This window comes from Schistocerca piceifrons, chromosome X (genome assembly GCF_021461385.2).
Source record: "Schistocerca piceifrons isolate TAMUIC-IGC-003096 chromosome X, iqSchPice1.1, whole genome shotgun sequence".
Classification (NCBI taxonomy): domain Eukaryota; kingdom Metazoa; phylum Arthropoda; class Insecta; order Orthoptera; family Acrididae; genus Schistocerca; species Schistocerca piceifrons.
The window spans coordinates 44491878-44518575 of record NC_060149.1 but is presented as its reverse complement, the minus strand read 5'-3'; positions in this window follow the sequence as shown (position 1 = coordinate 44518575).

Below are 26698 nucleotides of genomic sequence, written 5' to 3'. Positions count from 1 at the left end.
AAGTAGGCGAAATGCTACGCAGGCAGCGGAACTGTACAGAGAGCGATATCCTGACAAGAACTCACTTTCCCGACGGATGTTTTCTCGTCTTGTTGCGACTCTTCATGAAACGGGAACTTCCAAGCCAAGACAACGCACTCACACAGACGAAGCTGGCGAAGTTACTGCTCTCGCTTCCGTTGCTGTAAATCCACATGTGAGCACATGGCAGCTTTAACACGAGATTGGCATTCCTAAAACCAATGTACATCGTATTTTTACATGTCACCGGTTCCATCCTTACCATGTACACCCACATCAATAATTGCATGGAAATGATTTCCAGAATCTTGTAGAGTTCTGTCAGTGGGCATAGCAGCAAATCCTCACCAACCCGAACTTCTTCTGCAATGTTCTATTTACCAATGAATGTTCCTTCTCAAACACAGGACAGGTAAATACAACGAACATGCATTATTGCTCCAGCGATAACCCACGATGGCTTAGACGGGTGGAACATTAGCATCAGTGAAGAGTTAACATCTGGTGTGGGATACTTGGTACTACAATTATTGGGCCTTACTTCATCAATGGTAGACTAAACGGCACAGCGTATGCCAACATCCTCAGATGAATTCTTCCTCCTCCTCTGGATGAAGTGCCTCTAAGAACAAGAATGCTTATGTGGTATCAACACGATGGATGTCCAGCACATAATGCCATACGTGCACGTCGTGTTCTGAACCGAAGGTTGAGGAGGAGCAGTTACTGGGCCTGCTACGTCTTCTGATTTAAATCCTCTGGACTTCCTTTTTTGGGGATGCTTTAAAGACGTTGCCTATTGCGATATTCCAACAACTCCAGAGGACATGCAGAAACGTATCCTGCTATCTTGTCATACTCTTCAGCAGGCAACCCTGAAAGCCGTAAATAATTCTTTCATTCAACGAGTGCACCACTGTATCAGTTCCAGGGCCACCACTTTGGGCACCTTTGAATGTTGTACTCCTGGGCAATGGTACAGGAGAGTCACAGCCAATTTTGTGTTATGTTTTACTTGGTTTTCATTTGTTTTCTGACAACTCCAGCGAGTGGACGAGTTTGTGATCCCAGGCTCAAAGTCAGTGTTGTATTATGTATTTATTAACGTTGTGTTTCAGTGAATGGTACACTGTGACACATATTTGAATATTTCTTTAGGAGAGGAAATGAATTACCGAATAAAATATACATGGTGCCATTTAAAAAAGTCATACCGTTGTTCATATCTTTGTAAAAAACACAGCTACAACGAAGCTGATTGATGTCCCCCTGACGGCTAAAGTACATTTGCTTGAAACATTTTGTAATTTGCATCTGGACCAACAGTTACTTAGGGGTGAAAATAAATGGGATACCTTATATATACATATATACTTGCAATCCACCCATCCCACTCTCACATTCGTGTCCAACATACAAGACATTAAAGGCAAAGATCCCGAGTTCGTGTCTAGGTCCGGCATAGAGTTTTAACCTGCCAAGAAGTTTCATATCAGCGCACACTCCGCTGCAGAGTGAAAATCTCATTCTGGATACAAGACATTTTCAATAATTTATACTAATCACACACACACACACACAAACACACAAACAAGAATTAAATTTTAAAAAAGGAAAAAAAGAAAAAATGCATTTTTCAGATTGGCTACACTTACAACGTGAATGAAAAGAAACGAACAGATGTAAACACTGTTGATTTGCAGCATCAGAAAGAGACATAATTTCAGTTCAGTTTACAAAAGTGAATGGCCGAGCGGTTCTAGGCGCTACAGTCTGGAACCGCGCGATCGCTACGGTCGCAGGTTCGAATCCTGCGTCGGGCATGGATGTGTGTGATGTCTTTAGGTTAGTTAGGTTTAAGTAGTTCTAAGTTCTAGGGGACTGATGACCTCAGAAGTTAAGTCCCATAGTGCTCACAGCCATTTGAACCATTTGAACAAAAGTGAAGTGTAAATAATGCTGCGTAAGAAATATTCCAGAATGGCATAAACAGCCAAGTGCATATATCGAAGTCCGACGTCAACCGCTGCTAGCAGAGAGGGAAGAAGTAGTGGTTGGGAGAATGTGTAGAGAAGCAGAGTAAGTAACTTGCACAAGAACTTTAAAAACAAAATTCTGTTTTAACCTAAAACAACCAAAAATGCGCAGACGTATGTATCCAATTTGCAGAATAATCACGGAAGATGCTTTACAAATAAAATCAAAACGCTTCTACTGTAATTCTCTTTAATTAAATTGCAGTATGCTCAAGACAGAAAACAGATAATACCTGAATCCTCCATTTCCTACCCTTTTTACCCATACACGTGCTGTTATTCTCTGGTACATAGTTCCAATCATTTTCATGACTTGTGTCATCCTATTCCTACCCATGTCACCTGTCGTTACGAACATTTTCCCCGTTGTTGCCTGTATGACCTAACCTTTGCATCAAATGCGACACGGATTCGTGTAGCTCATTTACAAACCCTTGATTATACCTGTTATACTTGCGTTACCCTTTCTTAAATCTCAGTAGAAATCTGATCTCCTCATTATCCACCATCTGAATGGGCAAAGTCCTTTCACTACTCTACTCTGTAGTTGCTAATCCCTTAAAATTTTCTGCAACAAAACGTCTCGAATAAATCAGTTTTAGGATAGTCAACCATAATCACAACTCACTGGACACAAAGTTAAGCATCTAAAGAATTAGCAAACCTCAAAAAATCTCAAAAACAGCAACAGCAGCGTAATCAGCTATTTGACTTTGCTGACCCATGTAATAACTGCACCTACTGTCCGGCTCTTATGCAACTTTCTTACCTCGCGTCCAGTGCCCACAACGATAAATCGTAACCAATACATCATCTTACGCAAACAAATTTCGTGTTATCTCCCTAAACATTAGTGTACCGTCTCGGATTTGTCACACGAAACACATCTCGCACACAAAGAAGTGCGAAAATGTTTTGTTGACCCGTACCTACATCAGAAGAAATTGTGATTCATTTGATCGTTTTTCACGCTCTTTGTTCTAGAATGGAACAGTAGAGAAATAATGTGAAGGTAGTTAGATGATACCTCTGTCCGTTATTTAAGTTTTAAATGCAGAGTATCGTGTAGATGTATATGTTGAAATGTTGATTGCGTTACCTGTTAACTATTTTGAAAAGTTCGTTTCATTGTCAGTCACTTAAAATTTAAATAGTGATTCATTAACTCTGGCAGGACACCTTTCCAGTATTACAATAACTTTCCCTCGGATGTAGAATAACCGTTCTTAAATGGCGACCCAGCCAAGAGCAGTGAACAGAGAATAGTAAGAGTTGAAGAAACGTTTCACCTGGTTGGCCCTGCCAAGATAGATTTTATGTAGATTACCTCACCTAGAAGAATCGGTTCAGTATATTTCGGTATTATATGCTGCTAGTTGATTCCAAGTGACCTTGTACGCAGTTTAGTTGGCCTTCTCCATGTCTAAGGCGTGCAGGTTGGTTTTCTCGACAGTAAAATGAAGATAGAACGATGCCTTATTCAGATTCATTACGCGCTGTTCTAGATCGACTTTGGCGTGATTTGTAACCAGGAAACGTAGTACTTACACACAAGCACAACAGTCCTCCCACCCACTCGGAAATGGTACAAATGGCTCTGAGCACTAAGGGACTTAATATCGGAGGTCATCAGTCCCCTAGAACTTAGAACTACTTAAACCTAACTAATCTAAGGACATCAGACACATCCATGCCCGAGGGAGGATTCGAACCTGCGACCGTAGCGGTCGCGCGGCTCCAGACTGGAGCGCCTAGAACCGCTCGCTCACAGCGGCCGGCCACTCGGAAATTCAACACTGCCCAGCCGAGGGAATGCACATTAGTATGCCCTATCTTGCTATAGATAACTATTATCCCGTATCTATATAGCAAAAATTTCCACTACCTCCTTCTACAGAGCTGGGTAGACAATAATAGTCCACTGTTTACGCCCAGGGCTGCCTCGTGCTCACATTCACTGGGAACAGTGTATAGTGCCCGCACCATTCCCTCTTTCGTTTAGGTTTGGGAGGCCCCTCTAATGTGTGACGATGTCCCTTCTGTTTGCATTGCCCTGCGCCGGCATTTCCTTTCTTTGTGTAATGTCCTTCTATGTCTCTTACTATGAGGCTTTCTTCAATTTCGTTGAATGTGGTCCGGCTAACAACATCTATAACACACGATCTCAGAATTAAGGTCTACTGTCTTAAACCTATGCTAGGTCCTTGTTCAAATTTGTTCAGTTATAGCACTTAATACAGCGTCGCTTAAGGTTTCCGGCCCAATACACACATTTTACGCGTCATCTTAGGAATTAAACCCTGAAATAAACTCATCCGGAGCCCATTATTCTGTCTCCTGTCAAATGACCTTATTGGCACTGTTGTCGTCTATTAATTTATGTCTTAATATTTATGTCTCAGTATTTATCCTCTCTCTAAGCTGTCCAGTTACGTTGTTGCTCGCAATAATTCGATGTGTTCTCCATTCTATAACACTCTGTGACGAAACAAGCGCTGTATCATTTGAGAGATACACAGGCGAGCGACTTCAGTACTGGTAGCGCCACGTCATTATAACACACCAGTGCGTAGCATACAAGGTATTGCGCCATAATCTGAGAATGAAACTACAACTTTGTCGGTATATTAATGTTAAAATTGTTAAATCTCAGAATTATCAGATGAGTAAGTTTTGCTAAATATATTTTTTAGGAATAAATAAGCCTCACTAAATAATAAAAATCTAAAAAGACAAAAACTATTCAGAATGTGCAGATGTGTTTCACAATCAAAAGTTACGTCAACTTGATCGGTACAATATTTTGGTCAAAATGGACGTTTTTACGAAAATCTGAGGAGCTAAATATTACACTCTGAAAGATGAAAATTCGTATGTAGCCTCAGTTTCATATAAAAAATTAACTACGTTACTGCAGTAACCTACATTTATTAGATTCAAGGTTATTTAGTAAAAACCGAATCCGGAACAGAAACGTCCCTACTAATATCACATTAATCATCGTTTTGTATTTATGATGGAAAGTTATAGCTACAGCACTCGACTAAATTAAGAAAATAATACATCTGTAGCAAGTTTCAAGACTTTTCTGTCAATAACAATCAATACAAGGACTGTTGAAAGTATAGTTCAGAGGTCATGTTGTATTGTCAGTTCCGTTCTAAAAATTCTAGTCGGCAAAGTTTGAATGCAATCAAGGTAAACATTTTTCAGTAACTTAAGCCAACTCAACTTTATTTATATACAACTTATGAACATTGTAAATTGTTACACAACAGAGTATTAAATAATACATGCCCAAGAAAATTGGCATTTAAATGCTGCTGCCTTTAACAACAGCGGTATCAGCAGGTATCTCGTTGAGTGGTCTACTGCGCCCATGCATAAATACGGCCAGAGAGGCAGTGAGAAGAGACATTTCGCAACCAGCTATCAATCTGGGCCTCGGATAACGTCAGAGCTATGCACCTACCAAATGCGTTTTCTGTAAGAGCAGGAAGTGAGTTCGCAAGGACTGTACACCGTCCTGGATCGCTTAGGTTTCACGGAAGTAACTCTTTGTGTGCCGCCCGTAATGTTGACAAAACCGCGTGGCAAGTGGTGACATTATTTTCAACATCTGTGGCGCGCAATTAACTTTGATGATTGGAAGTCAGGGCGATAGGCCATTGTAACTGTAACTTATCGTAGGGGTGGCTTCTGAACTGATAATATTGTTGTTTCTGATAGGGACATTATTACTATTATTAGGAAAAATATTACGTTTGTGCGTGTGAACTTTTACTGAATATATTAATCAGTTAGAACCAAAAACTTTTATTTATAGTCATAGTTCCTGATCTCTCCAAGAAAATAGCAAGTAGAAACATTTTCGTTCAGCGAGAAGAAGAATAATGGGGACCTGCAGACTGGAAATTATAGTTAGTATGTTCTCCATGGCCTTCTGGCTGACGGCAAAAAAATTTTTAGGCGCTTGTAAAACGGCGACGAATATTTAAATCTACCCACTGCCCCACAACTTGACCACTTATTCCTGCAATTCTTGGAAGGTGTGAGCATTTCGCAAAAATTTGTGACACATCACCTACAGCTTAGCTTCACCTGCTAACTTCAAGCAAGGCATTCCCAAATTTTGCAGCTGTATGTAAATTATAAAAAAAATATTATCCCCAGATTTCCATAAAGTTGGAGTTACAAATGAGGCGGTACTAACGTCTAGGGCATGTAGAGCTACGTTAGAAACAGTCTGTTCCCTCTCGTCCTCTTAAGATATTTCAGCTCTGTACCTAATTCCCCCTTATACCCCTACAGTTTCTCTACTTCCTTACGTAGTTGTAAGTTATCTGTTGACAGTTCAGTGACTTCATTAAGCAAGTGCTGGATTCCCAACCAACGTGTTACATTATTAACCGCAGTACCTGATGCCATTTTGCTCGTCTATTAGTATCAGAGGAGCAAATAAAATAAGACCGACAAGAAACGACCATACTTGCACATACAACTAGCAAACTTGATGTCAGCACATACTTGCACATCGCCTTTGATTGCTTCTGCTGCCCTATTATTGGCATCTTCATCGCTGCCTTTCGTCGGTGAACCTCTAACAGCTCTTCTGAAATCACCTGTTAAGCTTTATATTGCTGTTAGCAAGAGGTTCTCATGTGGTGGTGGCGGAGAAGTGCAGAAGACAGAAGACATAGGCAGCCAGTGCTTGACGGTATAGTTTACATGTTTTTGTATTCAACTGGCTTAGGGAGTGCACGGCCACAGGAAACGAGTGTCAGGCAGCGAGCGATAAATCTATGGTGGGGACAGGCTGGCGTATAAGTGGTCTGAGGTCGCAACATTTATGATAAATTATAGGACGAGAACACCCGTTTGAGAGCCGAACAGCTGTGGGATGTCGGTATCATGTTTCATCTTGATGGCGAGAGATATGGGTACACAGCTACACGTGCTTCGTCTGCTGACCAGGTGGTGTAACTGGTAGTGTGCTCCAGCCACCCTGGCCGGGGAGATGCCACAGTTGACCCTTGAATGGAGGTGGGAGGACCATATGGCGAATGCCTGGTGCGCAAAAACATGAACTCCTTGATAAAAGTGCTATTCGCACTGACATTTTCGACGAGATCTGAGCTGATGACAGTTCAGGCATTGCTCGTTTATTCAGTGAAGAAGAAGTCAATGCAGTAGGAAAAAACGGAAAAGAACGAACGTTTATTTGATATGTAAACCATCTTTGATTTACGAAAAACAAGGGAAGGGGGCAGATAACATTCTGAAGGATTCTGAAGTACATGAGGAGGAATATCAATGATAAGAACAATTAAAAGGTACATAAGATGCTAGGGAGGGAAGTAGTAGCTTCTACAGATTTGTATTTGACAAGAAAATCAAATATGAACCAGCCTTCAGCCTAGATAATAAAGCAATGTTACTTTTAGACACATTGGAAGAGTGGTGGGAAGCATAGCGCATATGTGACTTGTCACTTCACGGTTGGATGCTTAAACAGTTCCAGTGTTTGTGCTTTTAGGGAACAAAACCTGAAAATTTGCTTGTTCAGCCATGTTTTGAGCGAAAGGTAGTGACTGAAGAATTATTTCATTACGAGGATCCGATGCAGACTAGTAGTAACATAAGTCCTTCTGTATATATGTAAACCGAGCGAGGTGGCGCAGTGGTAGCACACTGGACTCGCATTCGGGAGGACGACGGTTCAATCCCGCGTCCAGCCATCCAGATTTAGGTTTTCCGTGATTTCCCTAAATCCCTCCAGGCAAATACTGGGATGGTTCCTTTGAAAGGGCACGGCCGGCTTCCTTCCCCATCCTTCCCTAATCCGATGAGACCGATGACCCCGCTGTTTGGTCTCTTCCCCCAAACAACCCAACAAAACCTACTGTATATCCTGGAAGTGGTGGGGTAAATTCCGAAGTGTTAATAAACAGCGGTGCGGAAGCACCAGAGACTTTGCTACAGAATTTGAAGCAGTGTCAACCAAAATAGAAATCATAGCGCTGCAGACGTCAAGTGTCAACATTTTTGTTCTAAACTATTCCCAAGCTTAGTGTAAATATGACCGTTGGTGCAATTTTCCTAACACATTATTGTAATAATCTGTATTCCGGTAAGTGTCAGCTGAAGTTACAGGTAGCGTAAATACATATAGAGGTGCCTTTGGTAAAACGGAAGCATAAATATTTACGTACCTTGAGGGATCATAGCATTGAAGAATCGTATGGTGAAAACAAGTAAGAAGGAAATGTTTGTATTGGCTTAGAACTGAAAGACAAGTCGATAGCGTAGTTATAAGTCATCCCCTTGAACAGGATGCTTGGCGTGGAGATAGGAGAAAGGATTCCTGGGCGGAAGACATAAGTCAATAAAAAATGTAGACCATTTCCTACACTTTGGGAAACTTCACAGTTAGGGGAATGTGCATACTTAAGCTGTGTAGAAGAATTCTTCTTTTCATTGTTTTACTCTATCCTGTGGTTTAATCTATTTCATTCAATATTCTTTGTAATAGAGAGTTTTAGGTTGACTTTTGATATTGAAAGTATTATTAAGGGCGCACGCAAGGCCTCCCCGGTTTGTCTGACAAACAAGTTCCAGATGCTGTCTGTGGCTGACACTGCCGCTGAGCCAGATGCTGTCGCCTGTCCTGTTTCAGAGGAAACCACTCAGCCTGAAAGATCCGGGCAATCGTAGAGGGTGGGATTATAGGTAGTTGGGAGCTCCAACGTTAGGCGCGTTATGGGGCCCCTTAGGGACCAATGATGTGTGTCACTTTGGATCAAAAGAGATTCTCTCTGGTTTCGAGCGGCTAACAGAAGCGGTAAAGGCTGTCAGTCTTGCTTGCAAGATGAAAGTAGAGCTGACCATTTGCAGCATAGTGGACAGAACCGATTGCGGACCTCTGGTACAGAGCCGAGTGGAGGGTCTGAATCAGAGGCTCAGACGGTTCTGCGACCGTGTGGGCTGCAGATTCCTCGACTTGCGCCAAAGGGTGGTTGGGTTTCGGATTCCGCTGAATAGGTCAGGTGTCCACTATACGCAGAAGGCGTCTACATGGGTAGCAGGGGCTGTGTGGCGTGGACTGGGCAGTTTTTTAGGTTAGAGGGTCTCGGGAAAACACAAGAAGTGCTTCAGTTACAAAGGGTGCAGGCTGAACATAGGAAGAACGTGGATACAGGAACCATTGGTATAACAGTTCTAAATTGTCGTAGCTGTGTTGGGAAAGTACCAGAGCTCCAAGCGCTAATAGAAAGCACTGATGCTCAAATCGTTATAGGCACTGAAAGCTGGCTAAAGCTGGATTTAAGCTCAGCCGAAATTTTTGCGGAGAATCTGACGGTGTTCCGAAAGAATAGCCTAAACACGGTTGGCGGTGGCGTGTTTTTTGCTGTCAGAAGTAGTTTAACTTGTCGTGAAATTGAAGTAGATACTTCCTGTAAGTTAGTATGGGCAGAGGTCATTGTTGGCAACCGGCATAAAATAATAATTGTATCCTGGTTACCGACCTCCCAATTCAGAAGATACAGTTGCTGAAAGGTTCAAAGAAAACTTGAGTTTCATTTCAAACACGTACCCGATTCATACGATAATAGTTGGTGGTGATTTTAATTTACCCTCGATATGTTGGCGACAATACATGTTTAATTCTAGACATACGCATAAAATATCATCCGAAATCGTGCTAAACGCATTCTTGGAAACTTATTTCGAGCAGTTAGTTCATGGGCCCACGCGAATAGTAAACTGTTGTGAAAACACATTTGACCTCTTAGCAACAAATAATCCTGAGTTAATAACGAGCATCAAAACCGATTCAGGGATTAGTGATCACAGGGTTGTCGTAGCGAGACTGAATATTGTAATCCCCAAATCCTCGAAAAATAAGTGAAAAATATACCTATTCAAAAAAGCAAATAACAGTTCACTTGACGCCTTCCTGAGAGACAATCTCCACTCATTGCAGATTAACAATATAAGTTTAGACTAGATGTGGCTTAAATTTAAAGAAACGGTATCGGCAGCATTTGAGGGATTTATACCAAATAAATTAACAAACGACCGAGCTGATCCTCCTTGGTACACAAAACGGCTTAGAACACTGTTGCAGAAACAACGAAACAAACATGCCAAACTAAACAGACGCAAAATCCCCAAGATTGGCGATCTTTTACCGAAGCTCGAAATTTAGCGCGGACTGCAATGCGAGATGCCTATAACAGTTTCCACAATGAAACATAGTCTCGAAATATGGCAGAAAATACAAAGAAATTCTGGTCGTATGTGAAGTATGTTAGTGGCAAGAAACAATAAATGCCTTGTCTGCGCGGTAGCAATGGAGATACTATCAAAGACAGTGCTGCCAAATCAGAGTTACTAAACACAGCCTTTCGAAATGCCTTCACAAAAGAAGACGAGGTAAATATTCCTGAATTCGAAACGAGAACAGCTGCCAACATGAGAAACGTAGAAGTAAATATCCTTGGAGTAGTGAAACAACTTAAATCACTTAATAAAAGCAAGTCTTCTGTACCAAAGAGTATACCAATTAGGTTCCTTTCGGAGTACGCTGATGCATTAGCTCCATACTTAACAAACATATATAACCGTTCGCTCGACGGAAGATCCATACCCAGAGATTGGAAAGTTGCACAGGACACAACAATATTCAAGAAAGCTACTATGAGTAATCCACTAAATTACAGGCCCATATCGTTAACGTCGATATGCTGCAGGATTTTAGAACATATATTGTGTTCGAACATTATGAATTACCTCGAGGAAAACGGTCTATTGACACACAGTCAACATGGCTTTAGAAAACATCGTTCCTGTGAAACACAACTAGCTCTGTATTCACATGAAGTGTTGAGTGCTATTCACAAGGGATTTCAGATTAATTCCGTATTTCTGGGCTTCCGGAAGGCTTTTGACACTGTACCACACAAGTGGCTCGTAGTGAAATTGCGTGCTTATGGAATATCGTCTCAGTTATGCGACTGGATTTGTGATTTCCTGTCAGAGAGGTCACAGTCCGTGGTAACTGACAGAAAGTCATCGAGGAAAACAGAAGTGATTTCTTACGTTCCCCAAGGTAGTGTTATAGGCCCTTTGCTGTTTCTTATCAATATACACGATTTTGGAGACAATCTGAGCAGCCGTCTTCGGTTGTTTGCAGATGACGTTGTCGTTTATCGACTAATAAAACCATAAGAAGATCAAAACAAATAAAAAAAAATAACTGAATGGTACGAAAAGTATCAGTTGACCCCAAATAACGAAAAGTGTGAGGTCATTCACATAAGTGCTAAACTTCGGTTACACGATAAATCAGTCTAATCTAAAAGCCGTAAATTCAAGTAAATACCTAGGTATTACAATTACGAACAACTTAAATTGGAAGGAGCACGTAGAAAATGTTGTGGGGAAGGCTAACCAAAGACTGCGTCTTATTGGCAGGACACTTACAAAATGTAACAGACCTACTAAGGAGACTACCTACACTACGCTTGTGGGTCCTCTTTTAGAATACTGCTGTGCAGTACATCGAAAAAGTTCAAAGAAAGGCAGCACGTTTTGAATTATCGCGAAATATGGGAGAGAGTGTCACAGAAATGATACAGGATTTGGGCTGGGCGTCATTAAAAGAAAGGCGTTTTTCGTTGCGACTGAATCTTCTCACGAAATTCCAACCACCAACTTTCTCCTCCGAATGCGAAACAATTTTGTTGGCACCGACCTACATGGGGAGGAACGATCATCACGATAAAATAAGGGAAATCAGAGCTCGTACGGAAAGATATAGGTATTCATTCTTTCCCCGCGCTATACGAGATTAGAATAATAGAGAACTGTGAACGTGGTTCGATGAACCGTCTGCCAGGCTGTTAAATGTGATTTGTCGAGTATCCATGTAGATGTAGATGTGTATGTAGAATCTGTAGGGAAAATATAGTGCTAGGCCTTATTTCTGTGCAAAGGGCATAGTCACAAAGTGCCCACAGGAAGAGAGTGCCGTGCGGTTCTAGGCGCTGCAGTCTGGAACCGCGAGACCGCTACGGTCGCAGGTTCGAATCCTGCCTCGGGCATGGATGTGTGTGATGTCCTTAGGTTAGTTAGGTTTAACTAGTTCTAAGTTCTAGGGGACTAATGACCTCAGAAGTTGAGTCCCATAGTGCTCAGAGCCATTTGAACCATTTTGAAGAGAGTACAAGACTGTAAGATGCTGAATATTGGTAACAGATCAGAAAAGTTAAGTGATAAGTGGATAGATAGAGAAATGTTTGATCTACAGCTGGCGGCAGGGACTACATGTCATAAATGTAGGTGGAGGTACACTGGTAAAGAGTGGTGCCAAATTTTTCAGCTGAAAAGAAATGAGGCAAAAAACTGAGGTACAATTAGAATGTTGTAGGTAGTTATATGAAAAGTCTTCGACAGCACTAGGCTATCCTTACTGAGGAACTTGACAAAATAACTATGGAATATAAGAAATGAAAAACGAGAAATGATCCCAACAGACATATGTATACTGGCGTTAAGTTCACTGCTACAAGTGAATGGATCAAGCTGATGATAGAGCTAGTGATATACGTACATGAGTGTTTAGTTTAGAATAGGCAGGGAAGTGTATTAGGAGCCCTGAACGGTAATGTAGGCTAAATTAAGTTTGGTAATGATGAAATTAACTAGACTGATGTGCCGTGTCTACCAGTGTATAGTCACAAAATTTGATGTGCCTACAATTATGTACTGAAGCACAGTGGAAGTGAGCAACATGAGAGTGTGATATTTGTTAATTTCAAAAGCATAATATGATATTTTGAAATACCCAGATAAGACAGGTTGTGTTTACAGTCATTGTTTATAATGGCTGCAAATGAAATGGAAAGCTTTCAAGTTTTTCGCGATTAGGCAGCATAAAATCGAGACGATATCACAGAGCATAAGCAATGGAAACTAGACAGGGTACTGACTGTAACGAAGTATTGTCACACAGATCAACAACTGGTGGCCTTAGGGCACCATTGCATGGACGCTTTCTGATGTTTGTAAACCTGACCCACATTTAATGAGACGAAACTGAGATAATAGATCGGAGGCACAGGCCACAACGATGTGGGTTCAAATGGTTCAAATGGCTCTCAGCATTATGGGACTTTACTCTTAGGTCATCAGTCCCCCAGAACTTCGAACTACTTAAAGCTAACTAACTTAAGGACATCACTCACATCCATGCCCGAGGCAGGATTTGAACCTGCGACCGTAGCAGTCCTGCGGTTCCGGACTGCAGCGCCTAGAAGCGCACCGCCACCGTGGCCGGCCAATGATGAGGGCAATGGCGCCATCGCCGTGCAGCACAGGCGAGGATAGCCTCTCCCTTTCCCTCCTCCTAACTATAGGGTACTTATCTTCGAAGAAAGATTAAGAAAAGGGAAACCTACGTTTCTAGCGTTTGTAGACTTAGAGAAAGCTTTTGATAATGTTGACTGGAATACTCTCTTTCAAATTCTGAAGGTGGCAGGGTTAAATACAGGGAGCGAAAGGCTATTATCAACTTGTACAGAAACCAGATGTCGAGGGACGTGAAACGGAAGCAGTGGGTGGGAAGGGAGTAAGACAGGGTTGTAGCCTCTCCCCGATGTTATTCCATCTGTATATTGAGCAAGCAGTAAAGGAAACAAAAGAAATATTCGGAGTACGTATTAAAATACATGGAGACGAAATAAAAGCGTGCAGGTTCGCCGATGACATTGTAATTCTGTCAGAGACAGCAAAGGACTTGGAGGAGCTGTTGAACGGAATGGACAGTGTCTTGAAAGGAAGATATAAGATGAACATCAACAAAAGCATAACGAGAAAAATGGAATGTAGTCGAATTAAGTCGGGTGCTGAAGGAATTAAATTAGGTAACGAGAAACTTAAAGTAGTAAAGGATTTTTGCTATTTGAGGAGCAATATAACTGATGATGGTTGAAGTAGTGAGGATATAAAACGTAGACTGGCAATGGCAAGGAAGGCGTTTCTGAAGAAGAGAAATTTGTTAACATCGAGTATAGATTTAAGTGTCAGGAAATCGTTTATGAAAGTATTTGTATGGAATGTAGCCATGTATGGAAGTGAAACATGGACGTTAAATACTTTAGACATGAAGAGAATAGAAGCTTTCGAAGTGTGGTGCTACAGAAGAATGCTGACCATTAGATGGGTAAATCACATAACTAATGAGGAGGTATTGAACAGCACTGGGGAGAAGAGGAGCCGGCCGGTGTGGCCGAGCGGTTCTAGGCGCTTCAGTCCGGAACCGCACGACTGCTACGGTCGCAGGTTCGAATCCTGCCTCGGGCATGGATGTGTGCGATGTCCTTAGGTTAGTTAGGTTTGAGTAGATCTAAGTTCTAGGGGACTGATGACCACAGCAGTTAAGTCCCATAGTGCTCAGAGCCATTTGAAGCATTTGGAGAAAAGGAGTCTGTGGCACTTGACTAAAAGAAGGGATCGGTTGGTAGGACATGTTCTGAGGCATCCAGGGATCACCAATTTAGTATTGGAGGGCAGCGTGGAGGGTAAAAATTGTAGAGGGAGACCAAGAGACGAATACACTAAGCAGATTCAGAAGGATGTAGGTTGCAGTAGGTACTGAGAGATGAAGATGTTGCACAGGATAGATTAGCATGGAGAGCTGCACCAAACCAGTCTCAGGACTGAAGACCACAACATCAACTCTTACCAACAGTGGAAGGAAACCAGTTGCAGATATAGTATTCCCTCCACAACCCTTTCTACATGCAGTAAGTAAAAACACAGATCACAGAAAAGATTTTGGGAATGTCTTATAACAACAAGCCAGTTTCAATAAAAGTGAGAGTGTAACTGTAGTGAGGCGAGGAGAACAGTACCATCAAAAAGTGTCTAGTACTTGAAAATAGTGTATTGGGTTGTTTTCGAGTATCTTGCTAGTTCTTAAGTATTCTGTGTGTTATTTGTGTGACAGTACTAGGTAAATAGTGATTTAATATGGCCAAACGTGTCTGTTCTAATTACAGATTCTGAACTAAAACACAATGGAAATTTATTGCATGCTAAAAGAGTTGGTTTAAGAATAGGATTTGCTGTTGGTAATCAAGATTTAAGGTGGTAAGGAAAGTTGTGATACATCTACTGATTTTCAAAATTCGTGGAGTTTTGAAACCAGTGGAGGAGATATGAGGTGTGTCAGTGCTTTTATGATGCACTGACCACGCTCAATGAAAAAAGGACAATTATGCAATCTAGTATGTATCTTAAGAGTAAATTTATGGCTGGAGATCTCCTGTATACGGTCATTGTTTAATTAAAGATCGTTTACTGCTGACGGCATCAAAATCCGTCAGTTGAATCGTTGTTGTTGTTGTTGTTGTCGTTGTTGTGGTCTTCAGTCCTGAGACTGGTTTGATGCAGCTCTCCATGCTACCCTATCCTGTGCAAGCTTCTTCATCTCCCAGTACTTGCTGCAACCTACATCCTTTTGAATCTGTTTTGGTGTATTCAACTCTTGGTCTCCCTCTTTGATTTTTATCCTCCACGCTGCCCTCCAATACTAAATCGGTGATCCATTGATGCCTCAGAATATGTCCTACTAGCCTATCCCTTCTTCTACTCAAGTTGTGCTACAAACTCCTCTTCTCCCCAATTCTGTTCAATACTTCCTCATTAGTTATGTGATCGTCCCATCTAATCTTCAGCATTCTTCTGTAGCACCACATTTCGAAAGCTTCTATTCTCTTCTTGTCCAAACTATTTATCCTCCATGTTTCACTTCCATACATGCCTACACTCCATACAAATACTTTCAGAAACGACTTCCTGACACTTAAATCTATACTCGATGTTAACAAATTTCTCTTCTTCAGAAACGCTTTCCTTGCCATTGCTAATCTATCGTTAAGTATCCTATTATAACTGAGAGTGCTTCAAGATACGTAGATTCAGCAGTTGCACGCAGGTTGTGATGTCACGACCACTGAAGATGTGATACCTTAACATGTGGTGAAGGTTAGGTCGTTGGTAATGTTCTCGAAGCGAGGTGTGTGCATACTTCGGTGAAATACTAGAGGCAACGTGCCTTTTTTGTGGGGAGACATGCTGAGCAACAGTGGTAAAACTCGCCACTCGACGGGAATAAGGCGAAGTATTCTGTCTAGAAAAATTTGTTTTGCAGTAGACAGTGCGACCAGTAAATTATTCTAAGGAGATAACTGAGTGAGTATGTCGGAGAGTCTTAACGTTACACTATGTAGATAAACTACACAGACACCTGGAATCGATATGAGAGGATGATGAATTTGCTTGTGCGATAGAGGACTAGCCAGTACTGCTGCCGAAGAGGTGGTTCGGGCGTAACAGACGAGGCGACCCTTGCTATATGGGCCCCAGATGCAGAGACTTGGAGTGAGCAATACTAAATGGGTAAACCCAACTCCGAAAAACTGGATGGCAGTTGGTCGTTTAGAAGAAGAGATGATGCACCATGAATGGGACTTTGAGAAAATCTGAAATATAGTGAAGATACAACTGCTGGGCCACAAATAAGTACATACATGGATTGAGGGGATTCTTGCAAATTTCGAGCAACTATGGTTGGAAGGTAGTAGTTAATGGACCGACTGGCACATCGGATGTCTGGCGCAGGCAGTTTTGATATTTTGCAAACGACACCGCTCGTAGGAGAGAAGCCTCGGACCCCCGTGTACTGTATACAAGTGTGAAGCAATCAGGACAGCAGAGGGTACTGATGTGCTATGAAAGACCCATACGTCACAGTTACAACAATGCCTAGTCGTCAGTGTGTAGTGGCCGGAGCGGGCTGAGGAAAGCTAACGTAGTCCCCTCCAAAGGAACTACGTCTGAAGCGTAGGAGAAGGCTTGTAAATAAACGACCCCAGAGTCTCAAATGAGGCAGTCGTGTCGACATTTTGTCTGCATATAGAACCGGAGTGATTGACTGTTGTTTAAATTGCAGGCCACCTCGACGACGTCTGGTGGTGGATTCGGCGGCGAACCGGCCACCAACCTCCGCTGCGCGGACGCACCATAGTTGTGGCGGGGTGGACCCCAATTTGGAGCTGCACCGGAGCGAGGAGCGAGAGGGCTGCTGGCCTCCGCTGTCTGGGTGACCTCGTGCGGTAGACTGCAAATTGCTGTCCGCAAGGGAGGGACCGGAGTGCGAACTCGCGGCCTCCTGGGTGCAGAGTTGACTGCGGCCGCTGACCGAGATGCCCCCGGTGGACGGCTGGACTTGTTCAGACTCACTACAACGACGGTGGACGGCTGTCTCCCTTCGGTGCTCTACGTGGGTTTCTCAAGTTGCGCTTGAGGGAGCAGTCAGCCGTGTCGTGGGCTACCAGCGCAGCGGCCACTTAGCTGTGGCGTGAGTAGGAGCGCTACGTACGCAAGGCTGGGCGACCGGACGCAGCAGATTCTGGCATTGGCAGTTCAGAAGCTGTAATTATACCAGACACCTTTGGCCATATTAAACCACTATTTACTGACCCACGCACGCCGTGTAGAGCCTTCACCAGGACAATCGAAAGGCGACTGTGTACCTTTGATGCAAAAAAGTTAATGACACACTTACCGGTGTTTTTCTGCACGCTTCGCCGCGAGTCATCCTTCTCTCCCAAACCATACTTCTCGGTCGTTTTGACATATTACAAACCATGAGCTCGGGAGATTGTAACGCAGCTCTTTGAAATTCGCAAATAAATCACAGTTACATATTAACACAAATCTGAATACCTCTACGATCTTAGCTAACCGACATACATTTAATAACACGTTTAAAACTACAGAAGTTGATGTTTCACAGTGACAGATCATTCTGATAACCTCTGAATTAACAACTTTTATACACCTAATGCGATTTCAACTAACTTTATCCCAGATGATAGCATTGCACTATAGCTATCACCCTCAAAGCTACATATCTGTATCTATTTTATTTCTTGATTTATTACATTCTTCATACCTTTCCATTATGCACTTGTTTGTCAGAACGTCACATTCTGCACAGTAACGCAGTAAATTGATTCAGCATGAAGACCTCATAGTTTTCCATACTTGTGTACGTATTTAATAAATATGTTACTATTTTTCAGATATTTACTTAACTGTAGATTACAATGCTAATTCAAAATCGTGGTAATATAAGAAGTGGTCAACTGCATGTATTAGTTGACGCCACTCCTTCTGTCAAGGAGGCATAAATAATTATTCAAAGTATATTTAGCGACAATCTGTTATCACTTAACGTAAGCGCCCTTGCACAAGAATACTGGATTATTTCTTCACCAACAAACATTTATTTATATTTACTGTGCATGGTCTGAGGGTGACCTAATGTTTATAACATTTCCTTATCTAAATATTTTTTAACGAATTAGTTTAGTGTGGGAAGTGATAAAGTAGAGTCAAATCATGTCTATATAACTTAAGAACTATATATTTTATGTGAGGATGGTCTTTCGCCAATGGAGTCAAGTGGATAGAGACACTTATCTGAGTGAAGAGCTAAAGGGAGCGATTCTTGACTCTTTTTGTTGAGACCTTGAAATGGACACTTTTAGGTTGAAATCTGCTGGAAGGCTGACCTGCCCGTGGTAACGTGTGATATTCTGTCATGTCAGTGATAGACTGTGGGTGGTGAATATTCACTACGACACTCTAACTTTTTCCGATTTCGTTTCTGAATTACGGTCTGAGTATGAGTTTTTCCTCTTTACCTCGTTTGAGTGTATTTGTAAATCATCGTGTTGGACTCTGATATGTTTTGAATTTATGAATACGTCGTGTCTTGTGATCTCAATATGGGCTTAGTTTTCATGTATCTTTGATGACTATTTTCCTTCCATTCTTGTAACGCTCTCAACGCAACTATACCGCGTTTGATAACGTTTATTTTTGTGTGTATTTTAAGCGGAAATAATAGGACTTTTCTCAGTTTACTTGAGATGGCCTTTCTTCAGTAAGAACTATTCAGCATAATTCTCTGTGGTGTACATAAATTACAGACGTTAGAAGGGAACCATTTTTATTAAATTATTCCTTTAACTTTTATTTTATATTTCTGAGAATATAGTATTGATTCTCAATTCTAGCCATGGATAGACTATTTGACTGCAGAATCATACCTACATTTTATTATTTGCTGCGAGTTAGTTGCCTAGCTCGAAAGTTCACGTACATTTCGATCCTATGACTACATCGAGCTATTCTCCTTTAAACAAAGCCGTGGGTAGTGCAGTTACCTATGGTGCAAGCAACTGCAAGTGAAGTCACATTTGGTTTGCTCATATGGGCTATTGGTTAGAGAGCAAGTACTGCACAGCCGAAAACAGTTAGGTAGCATAGTTGGGGCTTTATCATCCGCAATACGAGTCTATCTTCTTGATAACTGCAGTTATAATTAGAACATGTTACAATATTGCATAGTAAGCAGTTTGTCTGGGGGCTAATAGAACAAAATTTTGCTGCGTTGCGTGCCTGAGAATTGGTAACGGAAGATAAGTGTGGCGAAGTTGGGAACTCAATAAAGAAGAAGAAGAAGCTACAATGAAGAATGCTGACTTCGAGTCTGCAAAGGCCAGCAGCAGTAGAGAGTTCGATGGGGAGCATAAGCTGCAGTGACAGCCGCGGCAACGTTAGCCACTGGCGGCGACCTTCAGTTCATCGGTGTCAGCAATGGCGTTAGTATCAGCAGCTTCTACACTTTCAGCAGCAGAAGCACGTCAGTTGCTGCCAGCATGACCGATAGGTTAAGTATCTGCGCCTATAGCGTTAATATGGGTGAAGGTGAGCCGGCCGCGGTGGTCTAGCGGTTCTGGCTCTGCAGTCCGGAACCGCGGGACTGCTACGGTCGCAGGTTCGAATCCTGCCTCGGGCATGGGTGTGTGTGATGTCCTTAGGTTAGGTAGGTTTAAGTAGTTCTAAGTTCTAGGGGACTTATGACCTAAGATGTTGAGTCCCATAGTGCTCAGAGCCATTTTTTTTGTGTGAAGGTGAGGGGTTAAAAGTTGATTTTTGGATCCGACAGCAAACCCGAAGAGACTTTCAAGGTTAAAAGCCCTTTGCGACCTGTCCCCACTCTACTGCCTCAGTTTCCTTGATTTGATATTATTTTATTTATGTGTCTCAGTGGGAGTAAGCCGAGAAAGGTCATTGCTCAAAATGAGACCGGTAATGAGGACTCTGACTTTTATTCGTGACATTTCAACTGGTGTTGGTCACCAGCAGACGCCAGAAGCTGAGGAACTACCACCTGCACACAACGAAAGCTGGCTGGTGTGGAAATCTTTAAACAGATTACGATCAGGAGTTGGACGATCCAGAGACAACCCGAAGAGATGGGGCTTCATAACAGAAGATACGTCCTGTGATTGTGGAGAAGAACAAACCTCAAGCCACATGCTCCAGTGCCTTTTGTGCCCTACATCCTGCACGAAGATTGCTCTCCTGCAAGCCACTCCAAGCGCCTTGGAGGTTGCAAACTACTGGGCACATGTAATATAAATACAGTTTGTGTATATATATATGTACATATTTATTGATGTGTATGGCTACTGTAAATTTGTATTTTTCTGGTCCGAGAATAATAAAAAAACTGGTGTTGGAAGATTGCTTGCTCTTTGTCCTTCTTGAGTGGAGGACCTGGGGCTGGGCAACGGCCACCTGAGTGGAATGTGGCAGAAAAACGTGAGGTCGGGCCGGACCAGCTTGTCTGCGTATACGAGGGGGAGTGGACAATAGAGTGTCGCGGCTCCTGAGGGTTGCCGACCTTTTTCGGTTCTTTGCCACTATATTTCGTGGCGTGGCGTGGCGTGCGGACGAGTTTGGCAAGAGCTCCGCTTATTTTCGCGTTTGTGGTGGGAAAAAGTGGTTGGACTGCAATGTAACTTTCTGCCCGGATAATGAAAGATGTAATCTGTCACGTTACGCAGTAAAGACTATTTCGGGACTGTAGTTTCACCTTGAGAGGTTTGTTTCTCCGTGATAGTGAATGTATTCTTTTGGGTCGTGTGGTGGGCATCGTCGGCGGAGCGGGTAGCCATTGTACTCTGGCGGCGGCGGCGCCTTCTGCTGACGGTGCTGCGTGCAGCGGGCTGCCGTGATGTCGGACACGGGCGGTGCTGGATAGCGCGGCTTGCGGCGAGCTGACTGTTCGTTGCGTCAGGCCTCTCAGACAACAGCGCCGGACTAAGCCAACGCCATCTACAGAAAGCTGGCTGCAGGTATTTTCAATCAGCGTGTGGCTCTTTTTTCTTCACGCTCCTTTGCCACTGGCACATTGTCTGAACACGAATGCCGAGTTAAGAGCGTTCACTAGGACATATGACTCTTTTTCACCTACTTTAGATCCAGATATCAGGAGCTGGCTGCCGGTTACCAAGTACGCCTTGTGTGCTCCTTCTACCTCACTTTGTAAAGGATTTTAAGCACGTGCTTGTCCGGCTCTTCATTAGGCTAGGTTCCAAGTCCACGCTAACACGCGGACACTGGAGCATACATCGTGGGCCAAGCTGGCGTCGGCTGCATCAAACACCGATGAAGGCGGCCAGGCACCAGATCTAAGCTTTAGAGTAACATCAGCAGGAAACGGGAATGGCAACACAACAACACAGGAACAAGGAGCGATCAGACGAACAAGCTCAATAGGGTATGTAACACCTAAACATACAGACATCGAAGCCGGCCAGTGTGGCCGAGCGGTTCTAGGCACTTCAGTCTGGAACCGCGGGGCCACTTCGGTCCCAGGTTCGAATCCTGCCTCGGGCATGGATGTGTGTGATGTCCTTAGGTTAGTTAGCTTTAAGTAGTTCTAAGTCCTAGGGGACTGATGACCTCAGATGTTAAGTCCCATAGTGTTCAGAGCCATTTGATTTGAACAAACAGCGAATCAAAAATGATAGCAGCTGTAGACGAAATTCTGGTGGATTTTGAAGCAGAGCTAAAACAGAAAAGGGTGTCCACCACAATTACTTCACCACTCAGGAACTAAATATGGGCATTAGCACTCAGCCAAATGAGACTTCAAGGACAAAATGACGAACTAAAAACTGAGAACGATAGACTGCGTAGGAAATTAGGGCAGCACATACCCCAGGCGCAACAGACAGAATTCTGCTTTGGAACTGGAGATTGCAGCCCTAAAGGAAGAAAATAAAAATATTACGCACTGAAACGAGGCCCACAACACTGACTTTCGCTGCACTCGCAGCAGGTTGTCCTGTCACCGAGCCGAAAACCAGGATCGAACAACACATTGATTTAGCAAAAACTAAACAGGAAGCTGTCCTTTTCTTAAATTAAAGAACAACCAGGATGCCAAAGCCATAAGGTAAACCTTAACCAAAGCAGTGCACTCTATACATGGTGAAATATAAGTTGAAGCAATAAGGAATACAGTAAACACAGTAATTCTTGAAACTGAGACACAAGTAGACAAGAGTAAGATTACTGGAGAAACAGCAAACTTTAAAAAGACACTCCATGCAACGAAACCCGAAAACTAAGACCACTACTGGCAGTACACAGTGTTACAACAAAAGTCACAGATCACGAATTTCTATGAGAACGGTTTGAAATAAATTTTTGCGACCGCATCACCGACGACGAATTCCATCAAGAAGTCAAAATATGATTCAAAACGGGTCGAAAAGGCAAAATAACGGTAAATAATATTCTAAAGGTGACACCAAGGGTCAGATTACTGTTATTACAGAGGGATAGGATGTACATACAATATGAATCTTTAGGCCATAGGGACTCTCTGTCAGAACTAAGTGCCTTAACAGTTGGGATTTTGGCCATTCGTCGAAAAGGTGTGACAGGAAAGCTATCTGCGGGAAATGTGTGAGACCCTAGAGCCTGTCATAAAATAATCGAATGTCATGAAAAGACAACTGTTGGCTGTATTCCTTGACAGAACAGTATAACAACACGTAACAAAGCTGGAGGGATTAGAGAAAACGGAATATGATGTCACCAACTATGTCAAGTAGTAAACACCAAAACAAAAGCAGTGAGACAGCACTCTTTGGGCAAATATGTAGGGATGCACACAAGTATCAACTGCGGAGGTTCAAAATGGCTCTGAGCACTATGGGACTTAACTTCTGAGGTCATCAGTCCCCTAGACCTCAGAACTACTTAAACCTAACTAACCTAAGGACACCACACACAACCATGCCCGAGGCAGGATTCGAACCAGCGACCGTAGAGGTCGCGCGGTTCCAAACTGCGGAGGTGTACAGGCGTCCTTTCAACAAAAGACGGATATAAACACCATCATACCGCCTCGCAGAAGCGTACACAAATCACCATCAACCAAAACAGGGTCTGGGCGGCGTGCAGTAGCCTGGAGGCAACAACTTGGGCTGCTGCTGAGCACAGACTCTCTAACGGACGTTAATCCCCTCAATAGTTGCTACATTGTGCAAGAAAAATATTTTACCTTAAAATGTTACATCGACGAATTGTGTTTCTACGGCGCCGTGGACCACAATGTGACGAGGTACATCAAACGGAGACTCTTACAGTGGGCGCACTTCAAACAGTGACCTTTCTTAGCGTGGAAGGACTGGAAGAGGAAGCTCTGAGTAAAGAAGACTTTAATGTGTGAGTGTGTCAAACCTTATAGGACTTAACTGTTAAGGTCATCAGTCCCTAAGCTTACACACTACTTAACCTAAATTATCCTAAGGACAAACACACACACCCATGCCCGAGGGAGGACTCGAACCTCCGCCGGGACCAGCCGCACAGTTTATGATTGCAGCGTCCCAGACCGCTCGGATAATACCGCACTGCAAAGAAGTACATAAAAATGACGATAGACATCTGAACCGTGTCGTTGGGCACGTTTCCTGTTTTTCCCTTTGTTTACTCCTGTTTGGAGTTTCCGCGCTTTCCTAGAGGGCATTGAGGAGCCTCCGCAACCGCGCTGCTAGCGCGTCCACTGTGAGAAGGCGCTGTGTGCCGTACCGAGGGTGGACGAGGCAGTTCAGATGAGTGTTTGGCCCTGGACGACCGTTCTGCAGCGGGACGCTCGGTCCCTCTAAGCTAAGTTTGGATGGGACCAAAAACCCGGGGCGTGAGGACACAAGAGGCCGTAAATCTGTGGACAACGTTTCGTTCCCGTTCATGGACTGGGGAAGCTATGAAGTTCGTCTGCAGCTGCTAATAACCTCCAGAAATTGGTGTCGTCACTGAAAGTAAGATTTTTCATGTAGTTATTGCAACGGTCGTCGTCTGGCGGGGCCAATCTCCCGGTGTTGTGGGAGCTATTAATAACTGTGTGGCAACGTTTTTCTGCATAGAGTTTGTGATTGGAAATTTCCTTGCATGATCGTGCATTTGAACGTCATGCTGACTTACGGCACGCATCTTAAAGAAACAAAAAAAAAATTTCTTTGGCTGTAGAGCTTCTGAAAACCGTTCTTTTCCCATGGACAGCGTAGGTCACTGTTAGGGTAAGCACGCTGTAAAATGTTAAATAACCTATTTATTTGGGTTAAAGGTGAAGGTGTGTGTGAATATGTAAAATTTGTAGCTGCTTGTACTGTATATTTTCATAAATAAAGATCTGTAGCGTCAGCCACTAACCGGACAAGGGTACATCCAGAACCGGAGGCTCAAGGATGCAACAGTGTTGTTATGTAAACACTCTTATCGCTTGGCGTTGGCGGCGCGCCAGCGGGGACGCGCACACCTACTTTTAAGTTCTCTATTGCATTACATTTAAGGTAGTGTTCGAATTTCTATTTGGCAATCTGCCTAGCCACGACCGATGCCGGTTTCTCGGTCTGTCTGAAATGTTGGGCCTGTTGGGTAGAGACCGTGGTTGACTTGTTCTCATCAGCTCCGAAGTCCCGTATTGATACTACGGCGGTAGTTCTGCCGGAATAGCAGAAGCTATCAATTCTTGTGACTACAAATAAAGCTACCTTTTCCTCCGTTAATTTCGTCCACTGGCCAGCAAGCTTTGGTTAATGATTAATATTAGCCAACTGGTCTTCGTCCAACCTAGTGGCTCGTGTTAGACGAGTTCCCTTTCCAGTTCCTGGAGGAGCCATCCTCTTTCCCAAGCCACGATGGGGTAAGAGTTGGCCGAGTGTGTATTGCCGCTCAGTGTTCCAGGAGAATGAAATAAGAAGTTAATTATCTACTCCACCGTTATACCCAAAAATGACGAATTAGAGTAGTTCTGGATAACCTAAATATTGTACACCATTAAGATAGTTCTATGTTTAGAGAAATGGCTGTTTGGTAAAATTTAGCCTGCTGTGTCGTTAATCCGGCGTATTCCACGATCGATCATTGTTATAGAACTGAAATATTTGGTTTTGATACATTTGCTGAGACGTGACTTAATTATTTGCTATTAATGTTACTTGCTTTAATTGAATCTTCTTTAATTTATGGTTATAATTCTCAATGAGTGATCGTCCTTAATGATGAAACATTTAATGTACGTCTGATTGCCCCTATGTAACCTACTGACTTCATTCGGAGACTGAAAAGGTGATCCTTGTTCAAGATTATGTGACTTTATTAACCGTTGACCTTTATTGTTTATGGTCTTACAAATATGTTTGTTAAAAAAGAATAAATTTAGATTCCTTTTGTTTATTATGTAATTCTTAAGTTATACAGCAAATATTACGAGTGCAAATATTCTGCCATTGTTACACTTGCTTGTTCTGTGGTTTGCGCTGAAGGGTGTGACAATAAATGCAAAATCTTAAGTGAAGCGTTGGGGCGAATTGATCCTTTCCCTTATCATTACCTTTAAAGATAACTGATTGTTTGACACTTTTTATTGAAATTGGTTGGGAGAATAGTTGATTGTTTGACCTCGTAGGAAGGGTATATCATATGGTAGATTTGAGCGTGGTTGTTCCTCTTTGATCAGGGGAAGGGGGGGGGGCTTTAAACTAACTGCATAACTCTTTTGAATTTGCTGTTGATCCCTCTATTTGTCAAGTATTGCAGTTTGATATTTCATGATTGTTATGTTTCGGTGACTTTCTTCTTCATGGGGGAACGTGATTGCCCGGGGCTCGGTCTGTTAAAAAAGGATCAATTGATTTATGAACTCGGGATTCGGCAGCAATACAGACAGTTATAATTTCTGGGGAGGTCATAGGGCAAGTTAGTGACGCCGTAAGTTTGACTTGTGGGGGAGTTGACTTGCTCCAAAATGTTATGTTGCTCCAGGGGACCAATGTGACTCCAAAACAGAGGAAGCAGGTGCATTCCCAGCTATGCCACAGGTCCTCACGTATTCGAGATCTGGAGGTGTTCTCCTTGAACAAGGAACAACAGGACTTGCTCGAGCAACTTGATCGTAAGATCGATGAATTGTAGTGCAAGGCGGGTATATTAGGATTGGAACGAATTCGTGATGATGATGTGGAAAGTCAGAGCTCTACCGGGTATAATGAGCGGAGTTTGCGTGGTCAAGGGCCTAAGAACCAAAGTCCAAGTATATTTGCCAAGTTATCAAATCCCATTATGCATTTGTTCCACTGGATTCTCCAACTAAATATTGATAATTTGGACCAAGTGCAGAAGGTCTTGGGGTTGAG